The sequence below is a fragment of the Callospermophilus lateralis genome, chromosome 9 (assembly GCF_048772815.1).
Source record: "Callospermophilus lateralis isolate mCalLat2 chromosome 9, mCalLat2.hap1, whole genome shotgun sequence".
Taxonomy (NCBI): Eukaryota; Metazoa; Chordata; class Mammalia; order Rodentia; family Sciuridae; genus Callospermophilus; species Callospermophilus lateralis.
The window spans coordinates 66725669-66746765 of record NC_135313.1 but is presented as its reverse complement, the minus strand read 5'-3'; positions in this window follow the sequence as shown (position 1 = coordinate 66746765).

The window sequence follows — 21097 nt, the reverse complement described above, 5'->3', positions numbered from 1 at the left end:
GTATATAAAGATGGTTAAGGAAAAAGACTATCCAATAGGCTCCTGAGAAGAACAAGGTGAGGGGAATTCCCTGTTCGATACAACATTAGGAACAGTCAACATATCTGAAGTGGTGTCATGGTTATTCAGGAATAAATAAGGAGACCAGTGAAATAGCAGAAACGAACACAGAAAGAACCCTGAGAATGCATGGACCTCAGGGACAAGAGTGCTGACCATTCAGATAGGAAGGGAAAAATGGACTGTTCAGTAAACAGCATAGTTTCAACTGATTATTCCCATAGAAGTAAATAAAAGCAAAAAGAAAGGAAATGAAGTAAAATAAAAAGTCTACATTAATTCATACACAAAAATCAATTACAAGAGGATTAGGGACATATATTCCCTAAAGAAATGTTAGGGTCTGTAAACAAGTCAAAATGGCGCCTGGCATTTTGCCAGAGGGAGTGGTTTGTGAAGTAATGCCAGCGAGCCATTAAGTGTGGAGATTCCTTATTGGTTGACTGCTGTATCTAGTTTATGTTAATTAAGATAAGCTGTGTGTAATGTATATATACCCCTCCTGTCCTACAATAAACGGCTCCTACTCCTGCTGTATCAATCTACACAAGTTGCTCGTCACTCCCCTGTTATTTTGCTGCAGCTGGACTGTGGCAAAGAAAAAAATAATCTATAATTTAGGGAAAACTGAAATCTGATCAGACAGCTTTTCCTAAATAAGACATAAAAGCACAAAGCATAAAGAAAAAAAAAAGTTTATTTAAATTAAAACTTGTCTTCACAAATAGCAACATAAGACAAGGAAAATATAAACTAACTAAATATAAACTAAATATAAATATAACACACAAATATATTTAATAATTAGTTAATTACTTTAGGAATTAGAAAAAGACAAATTCAACCTATAACAATTTCACACACTCATCCTTAGATTGAATACAACTAAAACATATGTCAATACTAATGTTGACTATGACTTAGAGTATTGAAGCCAACATATTTGGGTGGAATTATTAAATAGCACAATTTTGGGCAATAATTGCATTAATTTGCATTAATTACCTAGTAAATGTGAATGTGCACATATCCTTGGATTCAGCAATTAAGAAGCATACTATGTATGCTTTAATACACATAAATAAATGTGTGTGTGTGTGTGTTTCTATGAAGAAGATTCACACATAGATATGTAAAGAGATTCAAGAATGTTCATAACAATACAGTAATACCAAAACCAAATAATCTGATATTTTAAACATGATAAGAATCCAGAATATAGTTAGTAAGAGTTAAATGACTAAATAATGTATCTTATAAAATAGATAATTATTTAAAGTGAAAATGAAATGATCTACAGGTGGATTAATCTTTCTAAAGAACAAAATTTTGCATGAAAAACTAATTCATCAAAAAGTGCAGACAGAACCTGTCATTTATATGAAGTTCAAAAATAATAGAAGGTAAAAAATATATATTACTACAGGGTAAATGTGCAAGTGCTAAATTTCTACTTAAAGGTCTCCCCGCTCAGTTTTTTTACAAGAAAGTTACAACTGGTTATCATAAAATTTCATTTTCCCTGGATTAGCTTACTAATGTCATATGAGGACACAATGCTTATGTATTAGAAATGTAAAGCGATGTGGCTTGAGGGTTCCCACTGTTTCTATTATATTATGTTACTTTAAATAGTAAATGTATCTCTGAATTTAAATATAAGTTTAAAGAAAAAAAAAACAATGGGGATTATAATGATATGCAAATACTATTAGGTCTTCCTGGAAGAATCAAATCTGTATTTCCATTTGTAAAATTTTATTTTATAGTCTTTTTGAAAAGTACATAGATGATAATCCAAATCTTTTATACCACTCCTGAGGCACAAAATTTGAAGGAAATATAAACATTTTTTTTCACCTGACTAAAATATATCCCCATCTGCTTGAAAAATTGGCAATTTTCCTTTTAAATTATTCTTTTCAACGTTTAACATCGCATATTTCTCATAAGCAGAAAATCTAACTAAATCAGGTAGACAACAACCACAATAGAACAAATATTCTATATCTTAGAAAATGTTTAAATTACCTTGGACTCCTCCCCAACAAGATAAACATATGTGAATAATATTTGATTAATGAAGTATCCTTTGTTAATGAGTTAATAATATAGGCGCCTGCCTGTCACTTGCACTCAGGACAATAATTTATTTTAGACAGTTATTATTACATGCATACATACCTACAGAAATACCTGCATGTAAAAATCACCACAAAATATTGACTGAAATTTTAGTTAATCTCATAACTAATCTAGTAAATGAGATAAACAGAGAGGAAAAAGCATCTTTATCCATAAGGAATTTTAAGACCTTGACTTCACAGTGAAATTGAACTTTTAAAAAGCCCCAAGCTCTAATAAAGCAAGGATTCATTAACAGAAGTTTCTATGAAGAAGGAAACAAGAATATATTAATGATTGAAAAATCTAAAAATAATATGATCTCAGTCTTAAAAGTAGAACATCAAATTATGGAAGCCTGTGAGAAAAACACATTTGATGCTATTCACCTTGAAAAATAACCACACCCTTTAGAAATTACTAGTCTTGGGGCTGGGGTCATGGCTCAGTGATAAAGCATTTGCCTAGCATGTGCGAGGCCCTGGGTTCGATCCTCAGCACCACATAAAAATAAATAAAATAAAGGTATGGCATCCAACTACAACTAAAAAATAAATATTAAAATAAAAGAAATTACTAGTCTTGGCCACCTCCCACTGAGATTATTCCTACTCACAGTTGAATTTGAATTGTTCAGTTTTTGTTGGTTATGTTCTAAAAATGTCATAGCTGCTTTTTGGTTACAATTCTGAATGGGAAAAACTTGATAAAAAGTTTTTTTTTAATAAAATAAAATTTTGAGTTACATTTCTCCAATTAAGAGTTATGTAGGTTTCAATTAACAAAAATTAAAGCTAAGATTAAGACATAAACAGAAAAGTTCCAAGAGCCATACATGGTACAAGGGAAATTAAAGATTCTTAAAGGGAAAATAAGCAGCTGAGCTCCAAGAACAGAAAATTTTACTGGTGAGTACTCTCTCCCTATGAATTGTGTGTCCCGCAATCACTGCAAGAAAGTAAGTGGTAGAGATTCACCTCACAGTTCTACATTCACAGTTGCTCCCAACTGAACAAAAATATAATAGCATCAATTATGAAAGAAATGTTTCCTTGGACCAAGTTGGAAAAACTGATCTCTTTTGGTTCATTCAAATAGGAATTTGATTACTGTGTATACAATGTATGGTGACAAAGGGGTAGTGACCCCCATACAGGTATTTACCACAACACAAGAAAGGGTTTACACCCCACTTCCCTGTGCTGATTTACCAACCTAGTTATTCAAATTGCCTCAGGGACTCTATATTTATATCTAACTCTCTGTAATAATTGCACTGTCACTCCACTGTACAGATAAATCTGCCTGTACTGATGTAAATATTCTCAACTTCATAAGATATATGTACATTTTTATTTTGGAGAGAATCAAGTAGTGGTCTTCCTCCTGCTGTGAGTGCACCATGAGGAACACTGGTAAGATGATCAAGCTTTTGGGTGTCCCTCTGAGCATGTGGCTGATCTGGTTGCCTAAAAAGGTAAGGCAAATTGAACTCTAAGTTAACAAGTAGAGTTTTAATATTTATGGGGAATTTGTACTTGGTTTAGACCACTTTCACAGATAATGATTTGCTTAGAATCTAAGAAGATAAAAATTTTCACAGGCATTATAGTGCACAGGTTTTGTGTGCTGGATGGAGAACCGCAATCCACACTGAAGGTTTGCTATTTAGTAGTTGTGTGTCCTTCTAGCTATTCAATCTCTTTGTCTTGCTGTTTTCTCATCTCTAAATTCAAGATAAAGATAGACTTAATAAACTAACCTTAATATATTGCTTAAAATCACACCTAGAAGATTGCAAGCACTCAATGTTTTGGTTGTTTTAAGGTGATACATTCTCAGCAGGCTTACTCTGTGAGACAGCGAGGCACCAAGACTGATTTTACCATGTAGCTAAGTAAGAGTTAAGTTTCAGAGTTCTGGGCTGTCCAGGACTGCTGCAGTCTGGCTGGGCTCAAAATCACGAGCCACTCACAGCCTTGTAGATTCAAACAACAATTCTTTATTCCCGAACTCACACAGGCACTCTACACACGTTCTGGGGAAATCCACGTTCTGGGCCAAATCCACGTTCTGGGCAAAATCCACACTCTCCAGTGGGCTCTGAATCCCAAATACACTCTGAATCCCGAGAACTCAACGGGAACTCAAGGCACCTGAGGCAGCAGGATATGCCCTATTCCCAGCAGGAATAACCTTAAACCTGGAACCTCCCTAAACTCAAGGAGCAGGATACTCCCTAATCCCAGCAGGATACACCCTAAACCTGGATCCGCTCTGGTCCTTGAGCAAGGTCACCTTACATGCAATGTCACTGCAAATGACCTGGGTCCAATATGGAGGGTCCTTCCTCTAAGCAACATTGGGTAGGCTGACAAAGAAATTGCCATGCATCATTCCTACTTGGCAATGGCTCTCAGCAAAGGACTCATCTACTTTTTTTTTTTTTCTTTTTCTTTTTTAAGAGAACACCTCAAATTATTTAAACCTTAAGCCCAGTAAAACAGTCCCACCCTTGTCAAGTTTGGTGAAACAGATCTAGATAATTATTTTTGATTCTATCGCCAGGGATTTCTTTCTTTCTTTCTTTCTTTTTTTTTTTTTTTTAGAGAGAGAGAGAGAGAGAGAGAGAGAGAGAGAGAGAGAGAGAGAATTTTAATATTTATTTTTTAGTTTTCGGCGGACACAACATCTTTGTATGTGGTGCTGAGGATCGAACCCGGGCCCCACGCATGCCAGGCAAGCGCGCTACCGCTTGAGCCACATCCCCAGCCCCGCGGGGATTTCTTTAACTCATGGTTTTACCAAGGTAACAACAACAACAACAACAAAAGGAGTTGAGAATGAATACTAACTGGAAATATAAATATATTCAGTTTATGGTATAAAAATCTCTGAGAATACTCAATTGTCATGCTATATAATAATATGTAATTATAACACTTAAAAATATATTCTTATTTAGTGAAGTTATGACCATAACTAACTATAATAATATTGTTCACCTTTTGAATTCCCTTTAAGGAGAGAGCTATTTGAGTAAAGAATGTAAGTTCTTAGAAGAGTAGGTAGAACTACCATACCCTGGTTTGCCTACCCTAAATTGTGAAAAGAAGAAGTTACTGCACAATGTAACAGACAGGAAAGAATTTGATGGTCTTTCAAGCAATCTGCAAGGAAATTGTAGAAGAGAAAAGGGAAAGAGAGAATAGCTGCACATTTTGATGTTTTGTGAAGTGACTTCCTATTAGAATTTCAATAAAGTTTTTTTTGAGTTCAATAAAGTGGTGAGTTAATACATCTTTTGAAGAAGTTAAGTTCCACTGTTAGTGAGCTCATGAGGTTACATGACATTTAAAACTGTAATCACACAGAAAATGCCTACAAGTCTAAAGGAAAGTGCCATAGCTTGTGTGGCCTAACAGCAGACATTGAGACAAGAAGTCTCCAACAAATGATATATATGGGAGAAATCCATCAATAGAATCATAAATAAATATCTTGATCTTGTTCACCACCAGAAGGACAGGGAGGTAATGAGATAAGGCAGGGAAGGTAGTCCAAAGACCTTTTGATTAAGTCATTTACCACTGTGGATGACTAGACTTGCTCATATTGGGAATGGTGAACCCATGTAGAACATATACCATGTAGTTATTCTTCCCAGAGGTCTCAGATATTTATGTAGCTATGTAATTGCTGTCACCCATTTTTTGAGGGCCTTGGCACTCTGGCCTTAAGAGATTAATATTAATAAATACAGGTGCTGGAAGCTGAATGTTGAGTGAGTAGCTAGGCGCTGAGTACCGACATCATCTACTCCAGTGGCTACTGATTTTCCACTGGCTCTGGAGTTAAGACTTTCTAAGTAAGTTCAGCAGGTTTCTGAAGGCTTTCACTATCTCCTGAATTGCATGATAGTGTTTGATTTAATTTTAAAATTTCCCTCACAAAAAGGATTGATTCTTTTATGATAAAGTCTTTATGCAGATATGTCTAGGAAATGGAGTCTGTTCTGTGCTTTTCTGCTGAATCTTTCAACATCGAATAAGTCTCTTCCAAAAGTCCATGTTTGTTGTCCCAAGTTTTTGTTTGGGCACCTAGGGTTAGTCTTTCCTTTGTGTAAGGCCATTAAAAGTAGTGTAAAATGCCATACACTTCAATTTTTTATAAATACTGTTAAATGGTATTTAAAGACAAATATGTTCTCTACAAATTGCCTATCTACTTACAATGTTCTTATTTCTGTCTGAATAACTTCATAATCTGCACTGTTTTATTCTTCATGCTTTTGGAAAGAAAGAAAAAAAATCTAGATGAAATACAAACAGAAAATATTCTCAGAATTATATGGAGAACGATCTTAGTCTCAGTGCAGTACATTTAAATACATGCACACCCCTCACCCCAACTTTAGTAACTCAAGATCTTAACTCCCTGTTTCATGTAGCATTGTCTCTGTAGGCATTATATTGAATACGTGTAAATATTTGATGAATATCTATAAACTGGTATGTCAGAAAGAGAAACCTTATCACTGACTTTATTTTGACTTTATTTATTTTGAAATCACATGCTTAACTTAACTAGCAACAGAAAGGTGAATGAATCCAATAATTTCTAAAATATATATTATTCTTTCAATAATCTCTCCAAAAGTTATTTGTTTTTGGTACTCCATCTCTAGTGCCTCATTTGTCTTTTTATTTCCTCATAGTTTCAATCCTAGTATTGAATTTTTCTTTGGCCTGAAAACATTTTAGTTCCTTTCTCAGTGAACAATGACTTCCTTTTCTTCCATCCTTTAACTTCCACAATAGAGTTTCTAATATTGGGGGCCATCCCAGCCTCCATGGTTATGAGGACAGCACTGATTCCCTTCCTTCATAGTCCCACAAGGGTTATCAACCTGCTTTTTCTCTACTTCAGGTACAAGTTTTTCTTCTGAACCAATTATCCTCCTATCTTTGTCCTCTGAAGAATTGGTTTTCCACTCCCAGCTATTTTCTCTCTTAGGGTAAGTTTTATGTCTGGGTCATTTTGCTTATTTCTTTACCCTCTTAAAAACTGGATTCCTCTGCCTTAGAGAATTCTCAACTTCACACACTATTTGACATTTTTAAATTTTTTTTTCGATTCTGAGGGAATTTTGTTTTGCTGCTATTTGAGAAGTGCAAAGAAGGTCATCAGTTCAAAAACACAGAAACATATGTTACCTGAAGAAAGAACCCACAGCTGCATTTTGCAGGTGCAGTAAAAAGCACCACTGTGTTTTATCTTCTCTTCCCCACTAGGACCTACAAATTCCAGATATAATTGAACTCCAAATCACTTCACCCGTGATTAACAAAGAGTTATTTTTAATTATACTTGACCATTTTTGTAACTTGTTGGTTATATCCTGATAGTCATGTTCTAAGAACACAGAAGATGATTGACTACATATATGAAAATTGATCTGTTGTGAAAATAACTTCTAAAGACAAAACATTTGTCACAAGAATGTCAATACTGTGAGGAAAGATTGGGAGTTGTTACAAACTCATGGTGTTGAAGTAAAGGCTCAATGACAGTGACATCTGAGAGCAGGAAAGGAGTGTTTGATGGCCTTTTGACTTTTCCCTGAAATGGTTGTTCTCATATAATCAATTAAGATGATGGAACCTAGGTAGCTTCACAAAGTATATAGTCTTTTTTGGCCATGGGACAAAGGAGGAGGGTTGACAGCTATGTATATACTGGGAGGGATCACATTGTTCTGAGTTTCCCCCAAACCTGGAGTCTGGGCAATAGAGAATTCAAGACCAGAATAAAAGGGTGGGATTGTCCAATAATACTTATCTCCCTATCCCTGGACCAGAGAGTAAAGCCACTACAGCTTTACTGCACAGATTTTTAGAATATCTGGCAAGAGGAGATTCAGCCAAGTTCCTTCTTCTGGACCAGCAGGAGTATTTTCTCATTTAACCCATGCACATGGAATTGCTGTGATTTAGCCACTCCTCTCACTTAAAGCATTGAAGGTGGAATATTGTAATAGTTTTAGTTAAATTAACTGGGATTCACATTGAAGAGGAGCAAAGTCATATGATGGTATAGGAAGCTGGTGTAGAGGAAGCCAGGACAGCCTCACACTGCCTCTAATGAAGAGGAGAAAGTGTTGGTCCATTATAAGTGATTAGGTGGTGATTAGCCTTGAATGACCATGGCAATGGAAATTAAGGTATGGGAAACTCAGACATAGTTGGGGATGGAGTCATGTTTCTCATGTTTCTCAACTGTTTTTATGTTTTACTTTCCCAAATATGTCACTCTGCTATGATAAGTTATAACAGATTTGTTTATATGTCTTCTCTTTGTCCAAATCCTCACCCACAACCCCCACATTCTCTCTCTGCACAGTTAAGCAATATTTTGAAGTCTACCTCCCAGTCATTCTATAACTATGATCTGTAAGATGCAAAGATATTATTCAACACACTCATTGAATGTAAGAAATTTAATTTTTTATAACAGCAACATTGATAGCCATATTCATCATATATAGTTACAGTGATGCTATAAAAGCATTTTTCAGTTGTAAGACTTGTTTGAGCATCTAACCATTCTATCTAAACCACTGGGGAATGGAAAAATCACAATAATAATAATAGTAAAACATGAGTCTTGTCCTCAACGAATTTATAATCTAATGGGAATTAAGCAAGTGAACAAATTATTGTAGTATACTGTAATGTTAACTTACACAGAGAGCAGTTAGGAAGGATATCTTAACCAAACCCAGGATGGAGAGTTACGGAATCGAATGTAAGGAAGTTATTATTATCATACTTCTTAAAAGATGATACCTTATAAGAACAAACAAGAAATATTAAAAAATGAGCATACAAGAATAATGTATACTGAGAATACAGAGAATATGGGCAAATGGTAAATATGGTTTCAATACAGCCTTCTGCATCGGGCATCATTCTAACTGAGGAAGGACAAACAGGCTGGTGTGGGATCACAGAAAGCTTTAGATGCTGTGGCTAGAAGCCCAGTATACAATAAGATTCAGAATCTTGAACAGTGTGCTTTAGACTGAATGTTCTCCCCATCGCCCAAATTCATATGCCAAAGTCCACATCCTAGTGAGATTGTATTTAGAGATAGAGATTTTAGGAAGTACTTAAGATTAAGTGAGGTTATAATGGGACAGAAACATATACATACACCAACGAAAGGTCATGTTAACATTAGTGAGAAGGTGAGTGTACAAACAAGAAAGACAGTCCTTGCAAAACTTAACCATGCTGGCAAGTCTTGATCTTGGACTTCCAGGTTATGGAACTATAAGAAAATAAGTCACATATTCTATGGTATTTTGTTATAGCAACCTGAGAATTCCAAAACAAATTATGCCAAACAAGGAGAGGCATGATCAGCCATGTATCACATGAAGATAGTAAAATTAGGTAGAGTAAATAGCAAATGGCAGATAGAGTAAGACTGGAGGTAGGAATAGCATTAAGAGACTGTACATTAGTGAGAAGGTGAGTGTACAAACTCACAGAACAATTAAAGGGAGCCTCAACCAAAGGTGTGGGCAGAGGGTGGAGTAATGTCATTGAAATTAGCAGAACTTAGTGACACAATGGATGTTGTAGATGAGAATTTGAAATTACAAAACTAAAATTCTATTTCACACCATGGCTTATTTGAAGAAATCTCTTTAGGTAAGTTGTCCACTTTGTTTATAACCTATATCTATTTAATTGAAAGCTCTGGTGTGCCTCAAAATGATGAAAGTAAATGAAAAAGTCCAGGCCTTGTTAACGTCTTCTTGTGGATGCCTGCTCTTCTCACAGGTTGCCCAAATAACTGACTGACTCAGTGGGGGAGTCAGTGTCATTCTATTAGGGTTTGGATGTGAGGTGTCCCACAAAAGCTCACATGTGAGCAATGCAAGAAGGTTCAGAGGAGAAATGATTGGGTTGTAAAGTCTTAATCCAATCAGTGAATTAATCTCTTGATAGGAATTAAATGAGTGGTAACTAAAGTGGTAGGGTGTGGCTAGAGAAGGTAGGAATTGGGGCGTGGCTTTGGATATGTTATGCTCGAATTTGGGACCCCCCAAAGACTACCAGAGACCCAAGATTGATGTAAGCAGAAAAGAGGTGCTTATTGCGAGCTAGCTCGGTCCTCCGCGCACACACACACAGCAACTGGTGACGCTGAGAGGCCCCAAGCCCAGGGTTTGCAGCAGTTTTATACATTTTTTTGGAGAGGGCAGGGACTTCACATACATCATAGCATCCCTTAGCAAATCATCACACACCGTGGGAAAATCAAATAACAACTCTAAAACATGATTAGCACATTCACTGGCGGGAACAAGTTGGATAGGGGTGATTGGTCAGTACAAAAGGGGTATTCATTTGAACTGATTGGCTTGCGCCAAGAGGGGTGTACGTGCTGAACTACATGGTTTCCCAACTTGTTATCAACCACCATAAACCACTGGCATCCCAGGTATTTCCCTGTCTCATGCTGATTGGTGGCTGCTAGGGGGCTGCTATGGATCCCCACCTAGCCTGACTGAGTCAGGGACACCTGGCACAGCAGATCTCTCCTATTATGTGTAGATAAACAACTCAGCAGGGTGGGAATGTGCTTAGGAGTGCTCTGTGGGTCTTTCCAAGGACTAAGGTCATGTCCCTTCCTTGGACAGGCTTTGCTTTGAGATAGAGGTCGGTTTTTCAGGTATATATTTGTATCTGGTAAGTGAAATTTCTCTCGCTCTGCTTCCCTGATCACTATGATGTCAGCCGCGCCTCTCCACCACACTCTGCAACCATGATATCCTGTCTCACATCAAGCTGGAAGAATGAAGCCCTCTGTCAACCTCTGGAACTGTGAGCTATCAAATCAACTTTTCCTCTTCTTCAGTTGTGTTGGTTGGGTCTTTAAGTCACAGCAGTGAGAAAGCTGACTAAAACACAATAAAAGTTGTAAATATCAGACAAGCTTGATTTCATTATTGATTTTTAAATATAAACAGAAGTCTGAAATTTTTCACCCTTCACTAGAGATGCTCTCCTGCATCATGTTCTGGAGATGACTGGCATAGCTGATGTCACCAGCCATTGAACCAATGGGGATGCAAAATGGAATAAAAAGGGTATTTCAACTTGGACATGTTGATTTTGAGCTGCCTGGGGTCCACCAATTAGTGACCAGTTTGGAAATAAAGATTTAGATATAGTAGATACTGATTGAGATATTCGCACTGAAATAATCAGTATATATTAGTTATTTATAAGTAGGAAAGGACAATAATACCCATAAAATAGTTTACAATATAAGAAGAAAAGTAGACCATGGGTTAAAACTTGTCAATTAAAAGTAAGAGCCCAAGGATGAAGGAGATCCCAGGTATGTGTTTAAAAACATGAGATGTGTATAATGCTAAGTCTTGGGAATATTCTAAATGCCATCTAAATTCTCACAACCATCCTGGAGGCGGGTACTAATAATTCTCACCATTTCACACAAAGAAGTTAGTTGGGACAGGGCTTGGTGATGCATAACTATAATCCCAGGAATTCAGAAGGCTGAGGTGATAGATTCCATGTTCAAAGCCAGACTCGGCAATTTAGAGAGGCTCGGAGCAAGTTAGCGAGATTCTGTCTAAAAATGAAAATTAAAAAATAGGCTGGGCATGTAGCTCAGTGGTAAAGTGCCCCTGGATTCAATCCCTGGTAAGAAAGAAAGAAAGAAAAAAAGAAAGAAAGAGAGAGAGAGAAAGAGAGAAGGAAAGAAAGAGAAAGAAAGAAAGAGAGAGAGAGAAAGAAAGCGAGCGAGCGAGAGGGGGGGAGAGAGGGAGGAGAAAAGAAAAGAAATAAAGAAGTTAGTTGGTTTTCCTGTATTCACACAGCAATTGAGTAATTGGAAAGTCAGAATTTAAATCCAGGAAATCTCTCTCCAATGTCCTTTTGCTAACCAGTATTTTGCATAATTAGGAAGAAAATTGGGAGGATATTATGTCATTGAAGCAATGTGGGTGAAAAATTTCAAGAATGAGATCTATAAATAGTGCAATCACTCAGATAGGCTGTATAAAACAAAGTTTGAGATGCATCTATTGCTTTTGAACACGAGGAAACCACATTGCAAGAGATGGTTGGGGCAGTGAAGACGTGGATTAGGATAGAGAAGTAGGGTATTCACTGAAATAGAAAAGTAATGACTTGGAAGAGAGGCTGTGAAAACCCACATTGTCTAATGGTCATTGAACAAAGTGAACTTTCAAGGGAATGAGAGACAGAATGGCTGTTAAGCAGAAGATATAGGTGCATGGTTTCTATGGGGCAGCTCCAAATCCCTAAGGTACATGTAGTCTGGAATTAACTGCACCTGAAGACTTTACTTAATGTATAGCTAGAAACTAAGTTAAACCTATTTTCTATTATCAGATATCTAAGAAAACACAAATTTCCTATATATGATTTTCTACTTTGTTTAATAAAATATACAGAAACATTACCTGAAGAGCACACATAAAATATGCCCTCAGTTTACTAGTACTAATAAGAAAACCTCTCTTGATAGACCTAGGTTTTACCATGTGTGCTCAATATGAAAGCCCAATCACATCACTGTTATTGACATACCATATCAATCAATTATAAACTAGCATTTCCTACGACAAAGAAACTACTCAGATTGAGTAAACACCTTTCCAAGTTGAGTTTCAAAAAGAATGAAGCACTTATTTTTAGAAAATATTAGATAGCTGTTGAGTTCTTTTTTAAAAATTAGAATAAATAAACATTCTTGGTAGCCTATAAGGGAAATTAAAATTATTTCAGAGCAGTTTAGTAGGGAATAGCACAAAAGTCTTCAAAGTGTCTTCATAAGGCAAGTATTCTCAGAAAATCTTCAGAAATAAAAAGGAAAAGTGATGTAATGGCTCAAGAAGATAAAAGGCAAAACATGGATATATTGGGCATACTGGTTCTAATGGAATAAATTTAAATACATATTATAGATATCATACACATGTATGTATGGCATATTTAACAGTAACAGAATACATGATTAGAAGACATTTCAAATATATGCTTCAAATAATATACAAAGTAGAACGTAATATGCACTCTATGAAAGTTGGTATTCATTATATAAGATACAATTTATCTTTTTAGATGGTTGAAAGTTAAAAATAATATATTTAAGCATATCAGACTTCATGTTTCATGAGTATTGCAAATTGGAACAAAGACTAATTTAGAAATTTCTCAACCAAATTTAGGCATGATGGGATCCCAGAATATTAGAGCTAAAGGAATTTTTGTGAACATTTAGATTTCCCTTTTGTAGATGAAGACGTGGCAAAATTCTGTTAGGTTCCTTCTGAATGACTGACATGTTGAATGGAGAGTTCTCCTCCCATGATGTGGTATTTTACTGGAGAAGGAAGAAATAATATACAGTAGAGTGAAGAATCATTCTTGGTTGACTTAGAATGTTTTACAAGAAATAAGAAGGGCATGTTTAAATTACTTATAAGAGAAAGTGTCCTAAAGGCAAGAGCAATTTAACAATGGAATAGCCACCCAAAGAGGTCATTGAGGAAACATCAATAAGACATTCAGAAAGAGATTAAATATAATTCTAAAGGGAATAATATAAGTGTCTGGCAATAATATGCACTAGGTACAGAGGTCTGAATACAATGACCTGTCATTTTCCCCATGGTCTCTGTGTCTATGATTCACGTAAAATAATCATGAGAGCAAATAGAGGTAAGGTGAGCATCAACTGGGGGAAGTTATGAGACAAAATAAAATAGGACTACCACAACTGACAGGGTAGTATGGAGAAAAAAAAAAAAATCTTTTTTTTGATGAAGAACTCACTAAGCAGCATTCTGGTGGTACTTTTGACTGCCTTTGTCCAGAATTAGCAATGGCAAGATACTCAATTGCACTGTGTCAAAAGCTCCAAGATTTTAAAGAAATTTTCTTTATCTATAACAGAAACACAGCATGTCTTCAAGTTGTCATTTCTTCATCACAGAAGGCATAAAAGGAAGGTATAGAAGGAAGTATTGAAAAGAAACTTGCAAAAAAGCCTATATAGAATCAAAACCACATCCATGCATTCAGTAACTGGAGAAGGTTTATCCTGGCAGTGGTAATATCACAATATACCAAAAGTCTATATATAATGGTAAATAACAAAATGCTATGTACTTCATTTTATAAACAATTTGTTTATTTTTTAAAAAATTATTTTTCATAGTTCTAGAGGATGGAAGTCCAGGATCAAGGTGCCAGCTGATTGAGTATATGACTGAGGCTGGTTTCCAGGATCATTGATAGCTGTCTTGTAGCTATGTCTTCACATAGCAGAAAGGGGAGGGAACTCTCTGGGCATTGTTCCCATTCACAGTCAGTCACTCCAACCTCATGACCTATTACCTCTCAAAGACCCCACCTCCCAATACCATCACATTGGGGGTTAGGATTTTGACATAAATTTGGAGGAGGAAACATGAATTAAGATCATTCTATATTTCAGCTGAGGGAACTTCAAAGTTTTTAGACATAAATCCTCATACAATGAAAAGGCAGTAGCATAGGCATATTCATGCTGAACACTAAGCCATGTATATATGTGTATTATATTCATATACAAATGTAATCACCCACACCATTATTCAAATGGGCTAAAACACACTCTTAAGAAATATAGATAAATATTAACACTACCCAATGCTTCAAATCATTCTAAGAAGGAAACAAAACCCGGAAATTATAATGGAAAAAGATCTCAGTTTTGATTACATTAAGGTTTAAGATTCTGCGTATTAGAAATCAATGCCAATATGATTGAAAGTCAAATAAAGTGAAAAATTAATTTTAAATGTTCACAGTAATTAAAGGCAAAAGTTAACATCTGTGCTATATATAAAGTCTTTTGACATTAACAAGAAAGATACAGTTTTCCACATGGGAAATATATTTGCATGCACACATTTGCACAGATGTAAAAAGCCTATGAATATACTAAACTTTATCACAAATCAATAATACAAATTAAATGATTTTTTGACTGATAAAGAGGAAAGGATTCTTTAACAACATAATTTTTATGAAGATACAGAAAACAGACACATACTGCTAAAGGAATAAAACACTAATGATAATTTTCCAAAGAATAATTTGAGAACAGAAATATTTGAATTTTTCATATTTTTACATAAAATTTTAATTATTTTTTCAGTACTAAGGATTGAACACAGGACTCATGCTTCCTAGGCAAGTTCTCTACCAATGAGCTATATTCCCACCCATTTTAAGATAGTTTCTCAGTAAATTGCTCAGGATGGTCTTTAATTTGTAATCCCCTCACCCACACTCGTACATATAGTTGGGATTACATGCATATACTATAGCTTCTGGCCTAAATATTTTTATTTTAAAAGGTAATTATTAATGAGGGAAGGAAATGTAGTTACAAGGATATTTGTACCATCACAATTTATGACAAAGCAAAATGGGATAAGTTTGGCCAAGTTTTCCTAGTGATCCTGCCATAGCTCCAACTATTTATTTTCTAATTCCTGACAAATTATGCACTGACATTTTTAGATTGTGTAAGATTTCAGTATAAAACTTTCCATCTGAATTTTATGGATTCTTTTCATAGTGTGAGATGCCTGAGTATCTTTGAAAAATGTGGGAGAAAATAATTGGTGGACAATATAGTAAATGCCATACAATTGATCTTTATGATATAATTTTTAAATTGCTATGTTTCTGTCAAGATGCTTCAAGGAAATATTTGGTAGAGATACAAATAACTGATAAACTGCATGAATCATAATAATTTTACTCATATTCTTAATGTTTCATTGTGATTTGTATTGTTTAAATAAATTCAAGCTTTAACTTGCTTTAAAAAATAAAGAGGGCCTAAGGATGTAGCTACTCTGTGGTAGAACACTTGCCTAGCAGGATCAAGGTCCAGGGTTCAACCCCCAGCACCACCCAAATAATTAATAAATAAATAAAGAGCACAGTATCAGAATTTTCTTAATATTTATTGTAAAACCCTAGTTGAAAGTAGTATGCAAAAGTTCTTTTGATGTCACTTTATTACAAATAGCTTAGCTCTCTGGTATTTCCATTTCGAAGGTCCTAGTGTCAAATACAAAGTAGAAAAAACTCTGTCCATTAACCTTGTATTCCTGTTCTTGTTTAATTCAAAGTGTTCAAATTATAGGAGTACTGAAAATATCAAGGAAGGAAGAGAAACAATATAACTTTCTTGAAGAATGTAGGATTTTTAAAAAAATATTTAAAAGGAATGATTGAAAGCTTGGATGTAGATCAGTAGTAGAGTGCTTGCCCAGCATGCACAGGGCCCTGGGTTTGATCCTTAGCACTACAAAACAACAACAAAAAAATGACTGATTCCTTAATAAATTTCTTTTTGTAAGTATGTTGTAAAATTTAACATGAAACTATGGTGTACACTTTTTATGTATGAGAGTGCATTCCATTATTATTATTAAAGTACCATTAATTATTAGATGAGTGACAGGGAATTCTTTGCCAAAATAAAAGTTAAAAAGCAACAAAGGACCCAAGGGCTTATTTTTCATATCAGTTAATAAGCAATTAATTAAACAGATTTTATTGAGGCTCTGCTCTGATCCAGTTACCAGTTTAGTCAGGGAAGATACTGTTTCTATCCAGAATGAGTTTATCACACAATATAAAGATATTAATGATAGATAAAAACAAATCATTTTCATTTTAATAATCATCTTTTTTTATAATGATGAGATATACAAAGCATGTGAAGCCTGGGAGAATTGCTTTGGATTATTTGGAGATGTGTATGAGGCATCACAAAGAATTGTCTTTGAACTGAGACCTTCAGGAGACAAATTGGGTTAGGAAGAAGGTAGCTAAGAAGTGGCTTTTGCATCCCAAACAGAAATACACTTGATCAGAAACAGGCTTAGAAGAAAATGGTGTGTCTTAGAAATAAATGCCAGTAGCTTAATATCATTCAGCTAAGTGGATGAAGACAGGAGGGGCTAGGATGTAGCTACTCTGTGGTAGAACACTTGCCTAGCAGTCTCAAGGTCCAGGGTTCAACCCCCAGCACCACCCAAACAATTAATAAATAAATAAAGAGCACAGTATCAGAATGGTAAATGTGGTGGGGCAGTTGGGAGACAGGATAAGCAATTGGGCCACGGGCTAGCTATGTTACTTCAAGAACTGAGATATTGCATTTCTGTGCATCTCACATCTATTTCATTTGAAGCATTGCCAGAGCACCCCAGCTGGGAAGGCCTCCTGTGGATAAAGGGAACTCACTGAACAATGGGTTATAGAATTTATATATAGATGTTTTCACTCAGTTCTTTGGTTGTGACTGCTAGACTGAATCTTTTGCATGGAAGCTTTAGAATGTGGTCCATCTGAACTTTAATTCAACCCAATTCTTCTGACTTCAAACTGTAGAATCAGTAGTGGCTCTTGAGTACTTCAGAGATAACTATATAAATTGAAATCAGTGTAGTCTTTGAATAAGACAGTCCTGTGTTCAAATGCTGACACCACTTTTACTCTCTGGTTCCTTTTTACCCCCCTTATAAAAGTGGTTAACATAACCTACTTTAACAGAGTAGTTGAGGATTCAGACGTAATTTTAAAAATAGAGAAATGTGTCTGACATCTAGTAGGAAATCAGTAAATGTTATTTTGATCATTCTGCTCCTCATCACTGGAGGATTACAACGGATTCAACCTAGTCATTTTATGTTCCCTGGTAGCAAACATGGAGCTTCTGGAATCTTAAAACTATATTACAAAGTGGGGCTTAAGCCAAGATTCCTCTAAACCCAAGTAGTATCTTGGTATTTTATTTTAAACAGTGTTAAAAGGAAATACACCATGTGTCCCCACTTCTCTTAGGAGTAGCCATTAGGTTTTCTTTTTTAAACACCATTTTATGGATAAATAAGTAGTAAAATGATGGTATAATTTTTCTGTTACTATATTGTGGCAGAAACATCTTTAAAATACTTTAAGTGTGAGTAATTTTCAAAATGTATAAGGGATTATTCTATCTTCATTATAATGAAACCTACATGCAAAGGTACAGAGGATTTTCAACCACCTCTTATGTTCAAATATATGTTATCATAGTCGCCCCTTTAGGTTGTTTCCCACAAACTCTACTTTCCTTCCTCCTCGCACTCAAGAAATATCTATGTTTTCAGCAGAAATATGAAAATTTCATTTGAATAAAAACATAAGAGTAAATAGAAACACCCAACTTACTTAAGGGAGAGGGAAAGGGAATCCTGATTCTGGAATCCTAATAGCTATCCTCCAAGGAATACTTATTCGGCATCTAAAATTCCTCTCGTGATAACAACTTCTTTTGTATCATTTTTACAGACTATGACCAAAGCATCCATGAATAAATGAAAAACAAAATCATTAAAAGCCATTTTCCCTTCATTAATTTGACTTTTATGTAATAAATAATAGAAGAAAATACCCAGAAGAATTTTATTAATTTTTACAAGAAAAAAAAAATCTAGGGTGAATTTTAATTCCAAAGACTGCTTTTTAGCTAGAAGTTCTCATATGTTATATGATTCATAGTTTTTCTTATTTTATTAGATGGAGACTTTGTAATCCTTTTGTACAATCTTATTACTGATAAACAATAGATAACAACAGGAAACAAATAATTATACCATGTATTTTTCAATTTATCATTTTATTCCATTTCATAGAGCATCTTCCATTATGTGAACTATAGATTTTGTTCCCAGCTCTGCTTAAGACAAAGCTTTATAAGTAATATATTTTCCCATTTTAATTAAAGGGAACAGTTGTATTAGTTGTGTGGGCAGAGGCATCAAAGAAGGGAGAATAGAATATGTTCACAGAAAATGTTCTTATAATATGAAACTTTAAGACTTATTTGTATCCATCCTTATTAAAAGCAGTAGGGTAGCTTATAAATACTCTTAATGGTTATAGGACCAGAAAATAAGATTACAAGTTAGACACAAGTAGACCAAAAGAAACACTATAAATTATTGTCTATTACTCCCTGTCCCCTGGGGCGGGGGAGGGGAAACAGTGGCACTGTGATATTCTTGGCATGATCTCAGAGAATTAAATTTACAAATACTTCTTTGCATTTCATTCTTTAACTTTAAAAATCATCTTAATGTTTAACTGGATGTGAATAAACAACACTAAAATGGGAGTCATAACATTGAAGCAATTCAAACAATGAAAACTGAATAATTACAGTTTTTTTTTCTTCACTGAAGATCATATTCATGAATATGGCTTAATCCCCAGGCTTAGGGTAGGTAAATGTACTATTGTGATCACTAGTGATCTGCTCTGTCTTCTCTTTTGTTTCCCCACTCAGGCATTGCAAAATTTCATACTAATTCTGATAATAGCAGTTTGAATCCATGTGTTAATCTTCTCTTCACTCCAATTTCTATTGAACAGTACTTTAACATATAGAAATAAGACAGAAACAATTAAAGATGGCAAATCAGACTAGGTCTAATCAATAAGGCAGGATGAGTAAATTGCCAACCAATAGATACATAGTAGATTGAGTTTCAAGTCTTGTGATACAAGCTGAATGGTGCGCTCCACAATACTTAAGCTGCAGTGCTGACTCTCAGTACTTCAGTATGTGACTGTTTGGAGATAGGGTCTCTGCAGAAGTAATTAAGTTAGAATAAAATAACTAGGGTGGCCCCTAATCCAATATGTTGATGTCTTTATTAAACAGAAAACTTGAACACAGCACTCGAGAGAAAGACTGTGTGAAAGCACGTAGAATACCACCACCTACAAGCCAAGGAGGAAGGTCTCAGGAGAGAGGAATCCAACTGACGCCTCAATCTTGGACTCATCCTCCAGAACTGTGAGGAAACTAATTTTGGTTTGCTTCATCTAATCTGTGGTCACTTGTTATGGCAGCCTTGGAAAACTAATACGCTTGGCGAAGGAAGGACACATCTCAAAAGAAAGCAGAAGTGTTTCCAAACAGAGCTCTGAAAAACAGACAAGTATATATACTGGCTGGACAGATGCCTATAAGCTGGATTTGGAGCGGGTAAATGAACTTAGTTGAGCCCCAAGCAACTAGATGCAGCATCTCTCCCTCAATTTTACTTTCTATAAACATGATGCCTTCTAATGTGCGGTAAGGTCAAAGGAGCCTGATAAGCACCTTCATGGGTAGCTTTGTGTTACTAAGACAAAAGGGAATTCAACTTTGACAAAATGGTTCAGAACACTACAGAATTTTCATAACATTCCTGATCTTCAGGTTGCAAATTTCAACTAGGACTATCAAATGCCCCTAAAACCAATGTAGCAGATATTGGAGGAATCTTTAGGATAGATTCCCATCAGGTAATACATTGAATGTTTGAGAATTTCCCTGTTACTCAAGTGGCTTTTCTCTTAGTGTACTTGACACAGAGAGCTTACATAGTTGAGTGGAGAGATTTTGTCAAGTATGGCTGAGATAACATCTGTTCAACTATATATCCAACTCTAGACTAAGCAAAAGGAAGAGGAAATAAAAACCCACATTACTGGGAGCTCCTATGAGGGAAACCTGGGCAAACAATGATCATAAATGCTCCCCAATTAAAAGCATAAAAGAAAGAATGGTGAAAATATATTTAAGGATCATGTCTTCATTTTTTTTTTCTGCATTGTATTTCTTGTTTTTAGATTCTAATTTTTAAGTTCCAGATTCTAATTTCTAACGTTTACTTTGAACTTAATAAATAGTCAATTTAGTCATCTAAAAAATTATTTGACTAGGAAATATGTGACATCAA